The sequence below is a fragment of the Salvelinus namaycush genome, chromosome 31 (genome assembly GCF_016432855.1).
Source record: "Salvelinus namaycush isolate Seneca chromosome 31, SaNama_1.0, whole genome shotgun sequence".
Classification (NCBI taxonomy): domain Eukaryota; kingdom Metazoa; phylum Chordata; class Actinopteri; order Salmoniformes; family Salmonidae; genus Salvelinus; species Salvelinus namaycush.
This window is the reverse complement of record NC_052337.1, coordinates 23352719-23372279: the sequence shown is the minus strand read 5'-3', so window position 1 is coordinate 23372279 and position 19561 is coordinate 23352719. Positions and strand designations below refer to the sequence as shown.

Genomic DNA, 19561 nt, shown 5'->3' with positions numbered 1-19561 from the left:
TTATCCCAGGGTTACATCTGCATGACACGGTTTGTATGGGTGTCAGGTTGCATCGTGACTTCTCTTGGATTCAGCATCTGTTTGTTTCACCACTGATTGAGATGTGGGTCTCAGCCAGCATCATTCAAGACTGTAGTTAGTACTAGTAAAGCATCGCTCAATAATGATAAACATAAGTTTTATCAGTTATTTATCATTTGGGTGCAGACATATGGTACATCAAGTAGCCTAAACCAAACCTATGATAAACATTGCTGTGTGAACGACTGAGGCTGGTTAAGTTCTGTCATTTTCTCAGTGTAACTGCAGCCTATGGCCTGTGTCTGTAATCATGTGTTAGCCCTGGCTGTGTCACTGGATTGAAAGGGGCCATTAGAGCAGGGATAACACTGTACTCAGGGAAAATGACTGTAATTTACAATGCAGAAGACTGACAATGCGGTATTACACACACAGAGGCCTAATTTCCCTTTTCAAGAAGGGAATCCCTGTTCTAACGAGAGTCAATCTCTCTGCATTTGAGGATTGAATTCTCGGCCATGTCTAATGGTTCCATTGGCCTAGTCCTAGTTGATTAGAGCATGGTGTTTTGCAACAGTTGGATTCTTACATGGGTCATACTGAAATGAATACATGTGTAAATTGCTTTGGCTAAAACAACCATATTGTTTGGTCAATTGAATAATACTCGCCTATTGCTTTTGGGGTAGACAGAACAGGGCTCAGATACCTCTGTGAACTTGTGTGGGAGCAAGGAAATCTGTGTGATGTTACAGGAAACAATTTATTACAAATAAAAACAGAAATATCACACTTACATATGTATTCAGACCCTTCACTCAGTACTTTGTTGAAGCACCTTTGGCAGCGATTACAGAATCAAATCTTTTGGGTATGACACTACAAGCTTGGCACACCTGTTTTTGGGGAGTATCTCCCAATCTTTTCCGCAGATCCTCTCAAGCTCTGTCAGGTTGGATGGGGAGCGTTGCTGCACAGCTATTTTCAGGGCTCTCCAGAGATGATCGATCGTGTTCAAATCCGGGCTTTGGCTGGGCCAGTCAAGAACATTCAGAGACTTGTCCCGAAGTCACGCCTGCGTTGTCCTGGCCGTGTGCTTAGGGTTGTTGTCCTGTTGGGAGGTGAACCTTCACCCCAGTCTGAGGTCCTGAGCGCTCTGTAGCAGGTTTTCATTCAAGGATCTCTCTGTACTTTACACCATTCATCTTTTCCTCGATCCTGACTAGTCTCCCAGTTCTTGCCGCTGATAAACATCCCCACAGCATAATGCTGCAACCACCATGCTTCACCGTAGGGATGGTGCCAGGTTTCCTCCAGACGTGACGCTTGGAATTCAGGCCAAAGAGTTCAATCTTGGTTTCATCAGACCAGAGAATCTTGTTTCTCATGGTTTGGGAGTCCTTTAGGTGCCTTTTGGCAAACTCCAAGCAGGCTGTCATGTGCCTTTTACTGAGGAGTGGCTTTCGTCTGGCCACTCTACCACAACGGCCTGATTTCTTCCATCTCCACAGAGGAACTCTGGAGCTTTGTCAGAGTGAGCATCGGATTCTTGGTCACTTCCCTGACCAAGGCCCTTCTCCCCCAATTGCTCAGTTTAGCCGGGCGGCCAGCTCTAGGAAGAGTCTTGGCGGTTCCAAACTTCTTCCATTTAAAAATGATGGAAGCCATTGTGTTCTTGGGGATCTTCAATGCTGTAGAAATGTTTTGGTACCTTTCCCCAGATCTGTGCCTTGACACAATCCTGTCTCGGAGCTCTATGGACAATTCCTTCGGCCTTATGGTTTGGTTTTTGCTCTGACATGCACTATCAACTGTGGGACCTTACGTAGACAAGTGTTTGCCTCATGTCCAATCAATTTACCACAGGTGGACTCCAATCAAGTTGTAGCAAAATCTCAAGGATGATCAATGGAAACAGGATGTACTTGATCTTAATTTTGAGTATCATAGCAAATGGTCTGAATACTTACGTAAATAAGGTAATTCAGTTTTTTTGTTTTAATAAATTAGCAAATAATCTATAAACCTGTTTTGGCTTTGTCGTTATGGGGTATTGTGTGTAGATTGATGAGGAAAACAATCAATTTTAGAATAAGGCTGTAATGTAACAAAACGTGGAAAAAGGTAAGGGGTCTGAATACTTTCCGAATGCACTGCCCATCGAAGGCACAACATATACATGACACATCAGGAAGATGTAGTATAGAGAGCGTTAGCACATTGGCAAGACGTCTTGCAGATGTATTTAGAATGTCTACATTGGAAATTATACAGTTCTACATTGTTTATACGTCGGCCAGGCATCAACATTCTATTCTGATGTCTCGGCGTCATCTGGCCAACGTGCAAACGTTCTCCAATCTACATACTGTGTGATCACGCTCTCCGTAGCCGATGTAAGCAAGACCTTTAAACAGGTCAACATTCACAAAGCCTCGGGGCCAGACGGATTACCAGGACGTGTACTCAAAGCATGCGCGGACCAACTGGCAAGTGTCTTCACTGACATTTTCAACCTCTCCCTGACCGAGTCTGTAATACCTACATGTTTCAAGCAGACCACCATAGTCCCTGTGTCAAAGAAAGCGAAGGTAACCTGCCTTAACGCCACGTAGCACTCACATCAGAAGTCATGAAGTGCTTTGAAAGGCTGGTCATGGTTCACATCAACACCATCATCCTAGACCCACTCCAATTCGCATAACGGCCCAACAGATCTCAAATCGCACTCCACACTGCCCTTTCCCACCTGGACAAAACGAACACCTATGTGAGAATGCTGTTCATTGACTACAGCTCAGCGTTCAACACCATAGTACCCACAGAGCTCATCACTAAGCTAAGGACCCTGGGTCTAAACACCTCCCTCCGCAACTTGATCCTGGACTTCCTGACAGGCCGCCACCCAGGTGGTAAGGGTAGGCAACAACATATCTGCCACTCTGATCCTCAACACTGGGGACCCTCAGGGGTGCGTGCTTAGTCCCCTCCTGTACTCCCTGTTCACCCACGACTGCGTTGCCAAGCACAACTCCAACACCATCCTTAAGTTTGCTGACGACACAACAGTGGTAGGCCTGATCACCGACAACGATGAGACAGCCTATAGGGAGGAGGTCAGAGACCTGGCAGTGTGGTGAAAGGACAACAACCTCTCTCTCAATGTGAACAAGACAAAGGACTACAGAAAAAGCCGAACAGGTCCCCATTATCATCGACAGGGTTGTAGTGGAGCGAATCGAGAGTTTCAAGTTCCTTGGTGTCCACATCACCAACGAACTATCATGGTCCAAACACACCAAGACAGTCGTGAAGAGGGCACGACAATGCCTTTTCCCCCTCAGGAGACTGAAAAGATTTGGCATGGGTCCCCACATCCTCAAAAAGTGTTACAGCTGCACCATCGAGAGCATCCTGACTGGTTGCATCACCGCCTGGTATGGCAACTGCTGGGCATCTGACCGTAAGGCGCCACAGAGGGTAGTGTGTACGACCCAGTACATCACCGGGGCCAAGCTTCCTGCCACCTAGGACCTATATACTAGGCAGTGTCAGAGGAAGGCCCAAAAAATTGTTGAAGACTCCAGTCACCCAAGTCATAGACTGTTCTCTCTGCTAACGCACGGCAAGCGGTACCAGACTGCCAAGTCTAGGACCAAAAGGCTCCTTAACAGCTTCTACCCTCAAGCCATAAGACTGCTGAACAATTAATCAAATGGCCACCGGGACAATTTACATTGACCCCCCCTTGTTTTTACACTGTTGCTGCTCGCTGTATATTATCTATGCATAGTCACTTTACCCCTACCTACATGTACAAATTACATAGACTAACCTGTATCCCCGCACATTGATTCTGTACCAGTGTACCGGTACCCCTGTATATAGTCTTGTTATTGTTATTTTATTGTGTTGCTTTTTTCTTTATTTAATTTTATACTTCAGTTTATTTAGTAAATATTTTCTTAACTCTATTTCTTGAACTGCATTGTTGGTTAAGGGGTTGTAAGTAAGCATTTCATGGTAAGGTCTACACCTGTTGTATTCGGCGCATGTGAAAAATATTGATATTCCCTACGCATTTTGATACGTCGGCCAAATGTGTACTTGCTGACTGGGGACGAGTGTCACAATGCTGCCTTCTCTCGATGCATAATCATTCCTCACCCACGGGGGCACGTTTCACATCTTGTAGGCATACCCATGGACAGTCAAACATTTTGGGGTCCTGGTTGGCAATACTTTTATCAGAAAATATGTATAAAGCCTATAGGCTTAAATAAATGTATAAAAACCCATTTTCTGATTACAGTACTTGTCCCATAAATTATTTTCATTACGTGGCTCAAATGTTACCTTTTTTATATAAAAAACTGTAGTAGGCAGGTAGCCTAGTGGTTAGAGCGTTGGACTAGTAACCGAAAGTTTGCAAGATCGAATCCCCGACCTGACAAGGTAATAATCTGTCGTTCTGCCCCTGAACAAGGCACTGTTCCTAGGCAGTCATTGAAAATTTGAATTTGTTCTTAACTGACTTGCCTAGTTAAATAAAGGTAAAATACATTAAAAAAATTATAAATATATTAATCTCTTAGCCTGTAATTAAATCTTAATTCCATCTTCACTGAACTAACTGCAGACCCTCTGCATAAGCTATATTTTTGTAAAATGTGATGTTTCTGTTTATCTGTTCCTTGTTTCTCTCTTCTCTGTGCTGGAGTTCTTTTAAGAACTTGATGGTATAGCAATAGCCTAATAAACTTGACATTAACTTGAATTTTCTCTCTTCATTTTACTCACAAACAAAATCACTTTGTACTATAGTCCCATGTAGCTCAGTTGGTAAAGCATGGCGCTTACAATGCCAGGATTGTGGGTTGATTCCCATGGGGGAGAAGTATGAAAAAATACAAGTATGAAAATGTATACACTCATTACTGATGTATGCTAAATGAGAAAAATGTAAAGCATAATGTTTTTATTATTGCCAGTATAATTTAGTAGCTTTGACATGCATTGTCCAAACAGCGGCTGAATGGCAAATGCCATCTAATGCCGACGTCTCAGCGACATCTTGCCAATGTGCAAACGCTCTCCATACTACATCGTCAGCGAGATGTATGTGTACTGTCTGGGCTGTAGCTCAATTCCACCTCGCAAATTTTGTATTTCACAACCTTCTCATTTAACTTCTCAAAGTATTGCCATAGAGGACTTTGCTGCTGTCGCTTCCCTGTCTCACGCTCTGCTATTTTTTAACTGTTAACGAGGATGACGTGCGGACCGCTTTATATCAGTGAAAAATAATTTGAATGATGCATATCTCCTACTAAGGTTACAGGATTGTTACATTAGGTATTTGTTTCATTTAAACGCAACACCCCTAGTTGGCAGCTTATGACTTATAAATGGCCCTCAGTGTTCCACAACCGTCATGTACAGTACAGTGACAAGTGCTGAGGCCTGAGGCTGATCTGTCAACACTTCTGTGGGAAAAAAAACTTCTGCTACTACCACTAACAGGAAGTGAAGACAGAGAACATGGTGTCAGAAGTCTACTGTGACTATATAATATGCAAAAGAATAGCAGAGCCCATAACCAGCAACCACTGGTATGTCAGATACAGTGGGGAGAACAAGTATTTGATACACTGCCGATTTTGCAGGTTTTTCTACTTACAAAGCATGTAGAGGTCTGTAGTTTTTATCATAGGTACACTTCAAATGTGAGAGACGGAATCTAAAACAAAAATCCAGAAAATCACATTGTATGATTTTTAAGTAATTCATTTGCATTTTATTGCATGACATAAGTATTTGATCACCCACCAACCAGTAAGAATTCCGGCTCTCACAGACCTGTTAGTTTTTCTTTAAGAAGCCCTCCTGTTCTCCACTCATTACCTGTATTAACTGCACCTGTCTGAACTCGTTACCTGTATAAAAGACACCTGTCCACACACTCAATCAAACAGACTCCAACCTCTCCACAATGGCCAAGACCAGAGAGCTGTGTAAGGACATCAGGGATAAAATTGTAGACCTGCACAAGGCTGGGATGGGCTACAGGACAATAGGCAAGCAGCTTGGTGAGAAGGCAACAACTGTTGGCACAATTATTAAAAAATGGAACAAGTTCAAGATGACGGTCAATCACCCTCGGTCTGGGGCTCCATGCAAGATCTCACCTCGTGGGGCATCAATGATCATGAGGAAGGTGAGGGATCAGCCCAGAACTACACGGCAGGACCTGGTCAATGACCTGAAGAGAGCTGGGACCACAGTCTCAAAGAAAACCATTAGTAACACACTACGCCGTCATGAATTAAAATCCTGCAGCGCACGCAAGGTCCCCCTGCTCAAGCCAGCGCATGTCCAGGCCCGTCTGAAGTTTGCCAATGACCATCTGGATGATCCAGAGGAGGAATGGGAGAAGGTCATGTGGTCTGATGAGACAAAAATAGAGCTTTTTGGTCTAAACTCCACTCGCCGTGTTTGGAGGAAGAAGAAGGATGAGTATAACCCCAAGAACACCATCCCAACCGTGAAGCATGGAGGTGGAAACATCATTCTTTGGGGATGCTTTTCTGCAAAGGGGACAGGACGACTGCACCGTATTGAGGGGAGGATGGATGGGGCCATGTATCGTGAGATCTTGGCCAACAACCTCCTTCCCTCAGTAAGAGCATTGAAGATGGGTCGTGGCTGGGTCTTCCAGCATGACAACGACCCGAAACACACAGCCAGGGCAACTAAGGAGTGGCTCCGTAAGAAGCATCTCAAGGTCCTGGAGTGGCCTAGCCAGTCTCCAGACCTGAACCCAATAGAAAATCTTTGGAGGGAGCTGAAAGTCCGTATTGCCCAGCGACAGCCCCGAAACCTGAAGGATCTGGAGAAGGTCTGTATGGAGGAGTGGGCCAAAATCCCTGCTGCAGTGTGTGCAAACCTGGTCAAGAACTACAGGAAACGTATGATCTCTGTAATTGCAAACAAAGGTTTCTGTATGTCATGCAATAAAATGCAAATTAATTACTTAAAAATCATACAATGTGATTTTCTGGATTTTTGTAAGTAGGAAAACCTGCAAAATCGGCAGTGTATCAAATACTTGTTCTCCCCATTGTATTTATATTAATCTGCCTAAATGGCTACGGTAAGGATTGTATATTGTGTAAAACTGACCCTAGTTCTGTGGTTGGAACCTCTACCGTAAGCAAGAAATAAAGATTGAGAACATTGCTTAAGCTGGAGTCTCGATTTGGAGAGGAGCACCAGTCAAGATGTCGAAAGGAGAGAAGGAAGCTGAGCAGCAGAGATGAGAGTAGGAAGCTCAGTAAAGCCAGAGGCCATGAAGAGGCAGGTGATTAGCTCGAGGAGGAAAGCTTGACTCGCTCTCTGGTCCTGAACACAGCCATAACACTGGGGAGCACATTAGGTCTACCTCGCTCTTTTTTTCTTTATTTCTTGCAGTCACACTTTCTTTATTTTCTTCTTGTTCTTGCTCCTCCTCTCTGCCCACAAGGGTTTAATGACAACCCTCTCACTATGTTCAGTGACTGGTGTGGGTATATGCTACCTGAGCTAGTAAGGGGAGGGAATGATAATTTCCTGGTTGGCCCTGTGTGACAAAAGAGAAACATCACGCTAAGCACGATTCATTGACTTGTTTGTCAAGGGGCCTACAGTCTGTCTACATAACACTAGTGATAAATACAGCCTCTGAGGTTAAGCAACATTATGATCACCAAGCTTACATAAAAGCAGGTCAATGGATGCATTAGCAGCAGTCCAGAGGGGCTAATGGATGTGAAACTTCACCACTATTCAGAGTAGTATGAACAGAGACAGAAGGCCAAGACAATATCCACGTAGGCTCTGCAAAAAAAAAGACTTAAGCTGTGTTCGAATACTCATACTAACTACACTAACCGTACTATTTGTGACGTGAATTGAGTATATAGTATGCTTATTTGTCATTGTATGGATATAGTTAGTATGCCAAAAGTTCCCGGATGACATACTAAATTCACCAAAATACGAAGTATACATGCAGTGGACACTATTTCTGTGCTTTTAGGGCCCATAACGTAATTCTTCGAAAATGGGCGTGGCTTCATACATTTTCAGATGTGAAGAAAGTACGACGAGAGTGGATACAAATTCATTGCTTTAACTAATTATGACAAATGTTAAGAACATTTTGAAAAATGTAATAATGTAATGCCTTTTCAAATAAGTTACGTTACATGTTATGTTGGCTGACAATTTGTTAGCTACGCTATCCTTACGAACAATAGCATTACAGCAGTATGTACCGGTATGTTAGCTAGTTACCTAACGTTAGTTGGCTACTAATACATCGAACTTGCCAGGCAGTTTAACTCTCTGCTTTCTAATTAACATCCCAACATTTATTGACTGGATTATTTACATAATTCTTAGCTAAGTGGTATAGTCGTGCGATTCAATGGCAATCTAATCCGATTTCTCTCGCGCAGAATAACTAATTAATTTACGAATGCTCAACACCCGTTAAGTACGGCCCGCGTCAGTAAACGTCGGCAAAAAAAAGCTTAATTAAATTGTTGCCAGTAGCACAGTTACAAACGCTCCGGATAACATGAAAACAGCCTAACCAGCTCTGCTAGGGCGAGTAAAATGGGCAGAGTGAGGTGTTCTCTCATTTGTGTCTGGAAGTAGCTAGCCAGTTATCTTTGGTGCTTGACTCCCGTTGAATGCTCAGATCAACCCTACTCCTCGCCAGAGCGTCCAGCAGTGTGCACTCTGAACGCTCCTAGAGTCGAAACGCTCTGAATTTACGAACAGACAATCTGACAACGCTCTGGATTTACGAACACCCAGAGAACACTCTGGCACTCCAGATTGAATTCACGAACACACCCGAAAACGTAAAATGTTTAACTAGTCATTTGTTATGCTAACAAGCTAGCAAGAGGTTGCATAGCAACAGCATCAACTTCCAGTAGACAGGCAAACTCTAGTACGCTCAACTGAAACGATACGGTAAATTTACAGTATACTAAAATGAACTAATAGTAATAACTATTACTAATAGTAACTATTACTAATAGTAATAGTATGTAGTATATACTCATTAAGTATGTAGTATACAGTATGTTAGTATGGGTATTTGAACACAGCTTAAGTAAGGAAATGTACAGCCTAACCACTAGGGCTGTGATGGTCATGGAATTTTGGATGACGGTTATTGGTCAGTCAAATGCACTTAACCTCACAAATGCCAGGCTTTTTTTGTTTTTACGGTTATTTTATTTCCATGGCGGTCTTCATCCATAATCGGCGGTTACACGATTATACAGTAATTGTGCCAGCCCTAATCACCACCATATTCTGTATATATATATATCCCCTCTCTCCACTGGGATTCTCTGCCTCTAACCCTATTACAGGGGCTGAGTCACTGGCTTACTGGTGCTCTTCCATGCCGTCCCTAGGAGGGGTGCGCCACTTGAGTGGGTTGAGTCACTAACGTGATCTTCCTGTCTGGGTTGGCGCCCCCCCTTCGGTTGTGCGGTGGCGGAGATCTTTGTGGGCTATACTTGGCCTTGTCTCAGGATGGTAAGTTGGTGGTTGAAGTTATTCCTCTAGTGGTGTGGGGGCTGTGCTTTGGCAAAGTGGGTGGGGTTATATCCTGCCTGTTTGGCCCTGTCCGGGGGTATCGTCAGATGGGGCCACAGTGTCTCCCGACCCCTCCTGTCTCAGACTCCAGTATTTATGCTGCAGTAGTTTATGTGTCGGGGGGCTAGGGTCAGTCTGCTATATCTGGAGTATTTCTCCTGTCTTATTCGGTGTCCTGTGTGAATTTAAGTATGCTCTCTCTAATTCGCTCTTTCTTTCTTTCTCTCTATCTCAGAGGACCTGAGCAATAGGACCATGGATCAGGACTACCTGGCCTGATGACTCCTTGCTGTCCGCAGTCCACCTGGCCATTCTGCTGCTCCAGTTTCAACTGTTCTGCCTGCGGCTATGGAACCCTGACCTGTTCACCGGACATGCTACCTGTCCCAGACCTGCTGTTTTCAACTCTCTAGAGACAGCAGGAGCTGTAGAGATACTCTGAATGATCGGCTATGAAAAGCCAACTGACATCTACTCCTGCTGATGCTGACCTGTTGCACCCTCGACAACCACTGTGATTATTATTATTTGACCCTGCTGGTCATCTATGAACATTTGAACATCTTGGCCATGTTCTGTTATAAATCCCACCCGGCACAGCCAGAAGAGGACTGGTCACCCCTCATAGCCTGGTTTCTCTCTAGGTTTCTTCGTAGGTTCTGCCCTTTCTAGGGAGTTTTTCCTAGCCACCGTGCTTCTACACCTGCATTGCTTGCCTTTTGGGGTTTTAGGCTGGGTTCTGTACAGCACTTTGAGATATCAGCTGATGTAAGAAGGGCTTTATAAATATATTTGATCTGTACATTGCCACATTTCTCTTGTCGATTATCCTATATGGGAAAATAACACACACAGTCGAGTACACACTGACATCTGTTAAGTCCATTGATTGTGCGGCCCCTTCGGCCAGTCCGCAGACAGCTTTGGTTGTCTGGCTTGTACACACACTTCTGTACAGCCCAAGGCATATGTCTGTCTCGCACGCACGCACGCACGCACGCACGCACGCACGCACGCACGCACGCACGCACGCACGCACACACACACACAAGAACAGCATCAGCAGAAACCCAATCCGGGGACACAGAGACTCAGACTTCCAATGGGAACATATTCTCTGCTTCAAGTTCATTTCGCAGGGTAAAGAAAGACATTTGGAGTTTGCGGTCAGAATTGATATCCAAATGCCTAAAAAGTCCTCCCTCTAATACATCAGGCAACACGGATACAAACTCATTCACCTGAAATGTGTCCAGCCTGTCTAGACGCTATCGCTAGCCAGTTGGCACATTAAGTTAAGAAATGTATGCACTGATTCACATTTGTAAATATATTCAACATACAGGCTAGTCTTAGGCCTAATATTAAATGCCAGGTGTCATGTTCTTGGCCAGTTCCTTTTCAGATAAGCAGCACAGCTAGCTGTCTTTGTTGTCTCCCAATGCATGTAGCCTAGCCTCGGCCTTGTTGACTGTTTATTGACAGACAGAGCACAGCTCATTCATGGATCATGCATGTTCATGCATTAAAACAAGAGGCCTCACTGCAGTCCACAATACTGGATGCAGATTATGCAAAACAAAGGCAACTCACAGAAAGTCAGGATAAGACACACATAGGCTAGTTCTAACTCTACAGTGCTGCTGTGTGTTGTTGCTTGCTGTATGTAATTAAACCAATAAAAAAAGACACTGATCAAACAATTACACCTGCACAAATGTTTATTTCTGCACATTTCTTTGATCCGCTGTTTGGTAGTTTCAACCTTTATTCCCAAGACAGATGACTTTCAAGCCCAGCCATTGGAGCTGCAGGGAATCGCATCCCTCCATACGACAGGATCAGCAGTCTATCCCAGTGGTTCCCAACCTTTTTTTAACCGTGGCACACCTTGATGGGATGAAGAAAAATCTGAGGCACACCTAAAATTCCCCTATTAATTTATTTGGTTGTAATGACCTCCATCTCATCTGTTCCATACTGCAAATCATCCATTTTCTGTGAGAAACTTTTTTGGGGGATTAAATAGGGTTTATTTGAACTATTTTCACAGTTCCTTACTCATGATGATTAATTTGTGTGTACCTAGGGCTGTGGCAGTCATGAAATTGTCAGCCGGTGATTGTCATGCAAATCACTGCCGGTCTCATTGTAATTGACCGTTAACTATCATAAACACATTTAGCATCCCCTGGCTGCCACGCACTGATGAAGACCTTTGGAACATCTACATTTTAAAAGGTCTAATAAATCCTACACGATCACAATTAATCTATTATTTATTTTAGACAGGCCTAAAGAAACATGATATGAAGAAAATGTAGCCTATTTCAGAAGAACAGAATAGCATATTCTGAGTTGTCCTTATGTTAGGCCTTGATCTGGCTATGCCATATGTCTGTGGGCTACAATAGTTAATTTGCTTAGAATTTCGTGGTATTATTTAGAATACAATTGAACATAGCTGAATAAAATAGAAAGGATGTTTTCTCCAAACTATTTGAGGGAGTGCGCACATGCTGCTATTCTGTGTTAACAAATAAACAGGCCCTCCTATATGCTTAATTTAGAGTTATTCATAGTCATTTCAGCTGTGATATTCTAAAATTCATTACAGTTTTTTCCTCATCAATCTAAACACAATATCTCATAATGACAAAGCAAAAACAGTTTTTAGACATTTTTGCAAAAAACTTAAATATCACATTTACATATGTATTCAGACCCTTTACTCAGTACTTTGTTGAAGCACCTTTGGCAGCGATTACAGCCTCGAGTCTTTGGATATGATGCTACAAACTTGGCACACCTGTATTTGGTTTCTCTCATTCTTCTCTGCAGATCCTCTCAAGCGCAGTCAGGTTGGATGAGGAGCGTCGCTGCACAGATATTTTCAGGTCTCTTTAGAGATGTTTGATCGAGTTCAAGTCCAGGCCCTGGCTGGGCCACTCAAGGACATTCAGAGATTTGTCCCAAAGCCACTCCTGCGTTGTCTTGTCTGTGTGCTTAGGGTCGTTGTCCTGCTGGAAGGTGAACCTTCGCCCCAGTCAGAGGTCTTGAGTGCTCTGGAGCAGGTTTTCATTAAGGATCTCTCTGTACTTTGCTCCGTTAATCTTTCCCTCGATCCTGACTAGTTTCCCAGTCCCTGCCGCTGAAAAACATCCCACAGCATGATGCTGCCACCACCATGCTTCACCGTTTATCGTAGGGATGGTGCCAGGTTTCCTCCAGACATGACGCTTGGAATTCAGTCCAAAGACTTCAATCTTGTTTTCAACAGAGCAGATAATCTTGTTTCTCTTGGTCTGAGAGTCTTTAGGTGCCTTTTGGCAAACTCCAAGCGGGCTGTCATGTGCGTTTTACTGAGGAGTGGTTTCCATCTGGCCACTCTACCGTTAAGGCCTGATTGGTGGAGTGCTGCAGAGATGGTTGTCCTTCTGGAAGGTTCTCCCATCTCCACATAGGACCTCTGGAGCTCTGTCAGTGATCATCAGGTTCTTGGTCACCTCCCTGACCAAGGCCATTTTTGTACCCTTCCCCAGATCTATGCCGACACAATCCTGTCTCGGAGCAATCCACAATCCAGTTCCTTCGATCTCATGGCTGGGTTTTTGCTCTGAAATGTTTTGCTACCCTTCCCCAGATCTGTGCCTCCACATAATTCCTGTCTCGAAGCTTTATTGACAATTCCTTCGACCTCATGGCTTGGTTTTTGCTCTGTAATGCACTGTCAACTGTTGGACCTTATATAGACAGGTGTGTGCCTTTACATATCATGTCCAATCAATTAAATTTACCACAGGTGGACTCCAATCAACTTGTAGAAACATCTCAAGGATTATCAATGGAAACAGGATGCACCTGAGCTCAATTTTGAGTTTCATAGCAAAAGATCTGAATACTTATGTAAATAAGATATCAGTTTTTTATTTTTAATACATTTGCAAAAATGTCTAAAAACCTGTTTTCACTTTGTCATTATGGGGCATTGTGTGTAAATTGATGAGGGGACTTATTTTAGAAAAATGGAATGGGTCTGAAAACTTTCAGAATGCACTGTATGTTTAGATTTTTTATACATTCTATGGTTGCATGATACGACTAATGATGAGTTCTGCTGTTTCTTTTGCAGGCTGCACACACTTCATCAGTCTCGCATTCACAAAGACAATATTCTCACCCATCAAACTTTTGTTATTTAATTTGGTCTTTACATATAGCCTATTAATATACTGCACGTGTGTAATTATTTTGGATTTAGAATGGCCCACAAAAAAAACCATGTCATCCATACCCTGGACTCGAGTAGTGAATGGAGGTAACATGCAGTTACGTTTTTAATATGCAAGCATAGGCAGCGCGTCCATAAGGATAGGGACATTTTCCTAAATTAATTAGCCTACTCCTGTCTATACAGAAATAAATTAAATCATTCAAAATAGGCTACCAAAAAATGATTTGGCCAGAAAGGATATTTAGCTTCTTTGTAAAAAAAATAATAAGTTGTGGATTGTTTTAAATCTCATTGCCTACAGTCGGAAGGAAAGGCACTGCGCACTATTTGGGCAGATTATTATTGAGTTTCAACTGTCTGTTAAAAAGTAGAGGCCAAACCAGGAATATCGCAATATTTCAAAATACAACTGCGGGGGGAAAAAATGGTTATTGCTGTAAAGAGAAGACAACTAAAAGACAGATTAGTCTTTTTGTTATCAAAATTCTCAACTTAATTGAGCGAACAACAGCATAGCCCATCTTATTAACACCAGTGGAGAGCATCAGCAATATCCCCGGTGAGTGCGCACTGCACATATTCACCATTTATTATTGTTGGGTCAGTGCTACTTAAAAGTTTGTTTTTGGACAGTAATTTCCTCCTCCAGTTTAGATGGACGTCACATTATATTGGTGTCTCCCCTTCTCATAGGCCTATTATATGGACAAAGGCGTTTTTATTGATATTTTTGCCACTATCAGCAGAGTAGGCTACCCTTTAATTTGTCCTATAAAAAAAGCCTACTTTATAACTATAAAATATACTCATCACATTACGAATTCTTTCATAAGTCTGCAAATGCGATTATGCATGTAATACTTATTTATAAAGGTGCATTTATATGTTGGAAATTATCTTCCCCAAACTTGAAACTCACGCGCACACCTATGTATGCCAGTTAGGCTACACCGGTTGTAAAGCGGATTAATGTATTACATTTGAAGAATTTAGCAATAAATATAGCAGCACGAGAAAGTTGGGATCCTCTTTTAAATAGTGGCCGGTCAAAACTGTTTTCACAATGACTGGGTGTATAAGAACACGTTTCACTAGGCACTGTAGGCTATGTGGTCTCTATCCGTGTTCCAGGGGTCTTAGGCCTATAGGCTATGTTTGGAGATATTTGGCCACTTTAGTTGTGATACAAATCTTATCAAAACATATAGGCCTATGGCCTAGGAAACATAGTGGTGTAAAGTACTTAAGTAGTACTTTAAAGTATATTTACTTAAGTCATTTTGGGGGGTTTCTGTACTTCTGTACTACAACTTTTACTCCACTACATTCCTAAAGAAAATAATGTACTTTTTACTCCATACATTTTCTCTGACACCCAAAATACTCGTTACATTTTGAATGCTTATAACAGGACAGGAAAATGGTCCAATTCAAGCACTTATCAAGAGAACATGCCTACTGCCTCTGATCTGGCGGACTCACTAAACACAAATGCTTAATTTGTAAATGAAGAATATCGTGCCGTCTGGTTTACTTAATATAAGGAATTTGAAATAATTTATACTTTTACGGTTGATACTTAGTGTAAGTATATTTTTGCAATTACATTTACTTTTGATACTGAAGTATTTTTTAAACCAAATATTTTAAGACTTTTACTCAAGTAGAATTTTACTGGGTGACTTTCACTTTTATTTGCTATGAAGGTATCTTTACTTTTACTCAAGTATGACAATTGGGTACTTTTTCCACCACTGAGGCTACATGTGTGCAACTATGATTTGAAAAAGTCAACAACAAAATAAGGCATTCGCTATTTCTTGCCTTACTACACACGCTGGGCATCATTCACAAGTGATAATACATCATTCACAAATGACAATATTGTCACGCATCAGACTTCTTATCTTTACATATACTAAATATATACAGTACCAGTCAAAAGTTTGGACACAAACTCATTGAAGGGTTTTTCTTTATTTTTACCATTTTCTACATTGTAGAAAAATAGTGAAGACATCAAAACTACACTGCTCAAAAAAATAAAGGGAACACTTAAACAACACAATGTAACTCCAAGTCAATCACACTTCTGTGAAATCAAACTGTCCACTTAGGAAGCAACACTGATTGACAATAAATTTCACATGCTGTTGTGCAAATGGAATAGACAAAAGGTGGAAATTATAGGCATTTAGCAAGACACCCCCAATAAAGGAGTGGTTCTGCAGGTGGTGACCACAGACCACTTCTCAGTTCATATGCCTCCTGGCTGATGTTTTGGTCACTTTTGAATGCTGGCGGTGCTTTCACTCTAGTGGTAGCATGAGACGGAGTCTACAACCCACACAAGTGGCTCAGGTAGTGCAGCTCATCCAGGATGGCACATCAATGCGAGCTGTGGCAAGAAGGTTTGCTGTGTCTGTCAGCGTAGTGTCCAGAGCATGGAGGCGCTAGCAGGAGACAGGCCAGTACATCAGGAGACGTGGAGGAGGCCATAGGAGGGCAACAACCCAGCAGCAGGACCGCTACCTCCGCCTTTGTGCAAGGAGGAGCACTGCCAGAGCCCTGCAAAATGACCTCCAGCAGGCCACAAATGTGCATGTGTCAGCATATGGTCTCACAAGGGGTCTGAGGATCTCATCTCGGTACCTAATGGCAGTCAGGCTACCTCTGGCGAGCACATGGAGGGCTGTGCGGCCCCACAAAGAAATGCCACCCCACACCATGACTGACCCACCGCCAAACCGGTCATGCTGGAGGATGTTGCAGGCAGCAGAACGTTCTCCACGGCGTCTCCAGACTCTGTCACATGTGCTCATATGCTTAGTGTGAACCTGCTTTCATCTGTGAAGAGCACAGGGCGCCAGTGGCGAATTTGCCAATCTTGGTGTTCTCTGGCAAATGCCAAACGTCCTGCACGGTGTTGGGCTGTAAGCACAACCCCCACCTGTGGACGTCGGGCCCTCATACCACCCTCATGGAGTCTGTTTCTGACCGTTTGAGCAGACACATGCACATTTGTGGCCTGCTGGAGGTCATTTGTGGCCTGCTGGAGGTCATTTTGCAGGGCTCTGGCCCTGCAAAATTGCAGCCCAAATAAATGCTTCAGAGTTCAAGTAACAGACACATCTCAACATCAACTGTTCAGAGGAGACTGCGTGAATCAGGCCTTCATAGTCGAATTGCTGCAAAGAAACTACTACTAAAGGACACCAATAAGAAAAAGAGACTTGCTTTTATTAGACCGGTGGAAATCTGTCCTTTGGTCTGATGAGTCCAAATTTGAGATGTGTAGTTCCCACCGTGAAGCATGGAGGAGGAGGTGTGATGGTGCTTTGCTGGTGACACTGTCTGTGATTTCAAGGTACACTTAACCAGAATGGCTACCCCAGCATTCTGCAGAAATACTCCATCCCGTCTGGTTTGCGCTTAGTGGGACTATCATTTGTTTTTCAACAGGACAAGACCCAACACACCTCCAGGCTGTGTAAGGGCTATTTGACGAAGAAGGAGAGTAATGGAGTGCTGCATCAGATGACCTGGCCTCCACAATCACCCGACCTCAACCCAATTGAGATGGTTTGGAATGAGTTGGACCGCAGAGTGAAGGAAAAGCAGCCAACAAGCGCTCAGCATATGTGGGAACTATTTCAAGACTGTTGGGAAAGCATTCCAGGTGAAGCTGGTTGAGAGAATGCCAAGAGTGTGCAAAGCTGTCATCAAGGCAAAGGGTGGCTACTTTGAAGAATCTGTTGTGATGTCTTCACTATTATTCTGCAATGTAGAACATGTAGAAAAACCCTTGAATGAGTGTGTCCAAACTTTTGACTGGTACTGTATGTGAAATTCGTTTTGATTTAGAATAGACAATTATCATGCACCTGTCGAAATAGGGGCAGGGGAAAAGAATACATGTAATCTATGCACTTTTAAAAAAAAGACTTGCCTGTGCTAACGATTCTCACAAGCCAGGCAAAGTAAATTGATACAAATGACTTTGCTTGTGATGCACGACGCTCAAATGATACAAATCTCAGAGCCTGAGTGCAACGGACAACGATACAGATGTAACCATTTGCTATTTAATGTATTATCTGAGCCTTACAAGTCAACATTCCATATGCATTTCGCAGCACATCTGAGTGATCCTCAGGGCACACCAGTGTGCCGCGACTGGTCTATCAAGTGGTATCCTGAGAGTTCAACATGTCCGTAGATCAGCCACAACACCACGTCTGGTTAATATTCAACAGTGTTGAGGCCAGGCCAGGCAACCTCCTGCAATGGAAAATACACTGGACGGGAGTGTAGTGAGGAAGGGTGGACTGAGCACTGATCTTTGTTGTCGGGGCCTTCCGAGTGGCGCAGTAGTCTAAGGCACTGCATCACAGGGAGACCCATGGGGCGGCGCACAATTGGTCCAGCATTGTCCGGGTTGGGGGAGGGTTTGGCCGGGAGGGACATCCTTGTCCTATCGCGCACTAGCCACTCCTGTGGCGGGCCGGGCACCAGGCGTACAGTGCTTCCTCTGACACAATGGTGTGGCTGGCTTCTGGGTTAAGTGAGGAATTGTGAGGAATTGTGTCAAGAAGCAGTGTGGGTTGTGTTTCGGAGGACTCACAGCTCTCAACCTTCGCTTCTCCCGATTCCGTACGGGAGTTGCAGCGATTAGACAGGATTAGACAAGACTATAACTACCAATTGGATACCACGAAATTGAGGAGAAAAATGTTTTTTTTTTTTTTTTTTATTGAATAAAAAAATAATAAAAGAGATCTCTGTTGTCATCACGGAGGAGCTGCTATGGAGCTGCTGCTGTTCTAAAAGGGCCCGCTGGGATTTATAGCTTCTAATGCAAAGGCATTCCTCAGCAGCAACCCCATGCATTCAACCTGGATCTCAACCACAGTTTGTTTCTTTCTCTCAATTTGTCTCTTCGTCTCTTTCTGGTGCTCTTTTCCCCGGCTCTTCCTCCATCTTGTGCTTTTCCTCATTGTTCCTTCTCATCTGCTCTTTCCTCCTTTCTCTCCCACTATCACTGTCTCTCAGCAGCCCAGCACTTAGCCAACAACAAGTTTGAAATTAAACAGTGGCTTAAGAGGATTCATCTCTGGAGAAGCCGGCTGCGTTTGACGTGCAGCGCAGGGTATTTGTTGATTAATAAGGGAGTGAGAGTGCCTAAAATGTAGAAACAACATTGTGGAGGAGAAACAGAACTCTTCTACCAATCAATCAATCAAATGTTATTAATTTACATTCTTCTCATGAAGTGCTTCACAGTGACCCGGCTTTAATGTATCTTCCGTCCTCATATAGGCCCCTAGGCCTACTCTTTTTACAGAGTGTTTGATCTCCCGTACAGCCTCATTCATTAGGCCAGGTGGGGCTCTCGGAAAGGTGCTGATTGGTCAGCAACACCAGTCCAATTGGGCACTCTGGAGCAGGCCTACATGGGGGAGAATCTCTGGCCTGGGCAGAAATGCTTATTTCAGCTGCTGCCACAGATAGAACAGTAACAGTACTGTAGTGTAGCCTACAGTACCATCTGCCTGGAATAGACTCTTAAAGGGAATCATGAGTCTTTACTCACCAAAGTAACAACACAGTGTGGTCAAAGACTTACCTATATCTAAACATTGTTAT

General features: G+C 43.3%; 1 protein-coding gene across 1 annotated transcript in view; it reads right to left on the bottom strand.

Annotated features, from left to right (window-relative positions):
- The window catches only part of LOC120025667 (erbin-like), a 125686-nt gene that overhangs the window by 82325 nt on the left and 23800 nt on the right, over positions 1-19561 (bottom strand). The gene's annotated exons all lie outside the window — the stretch shown is intronic.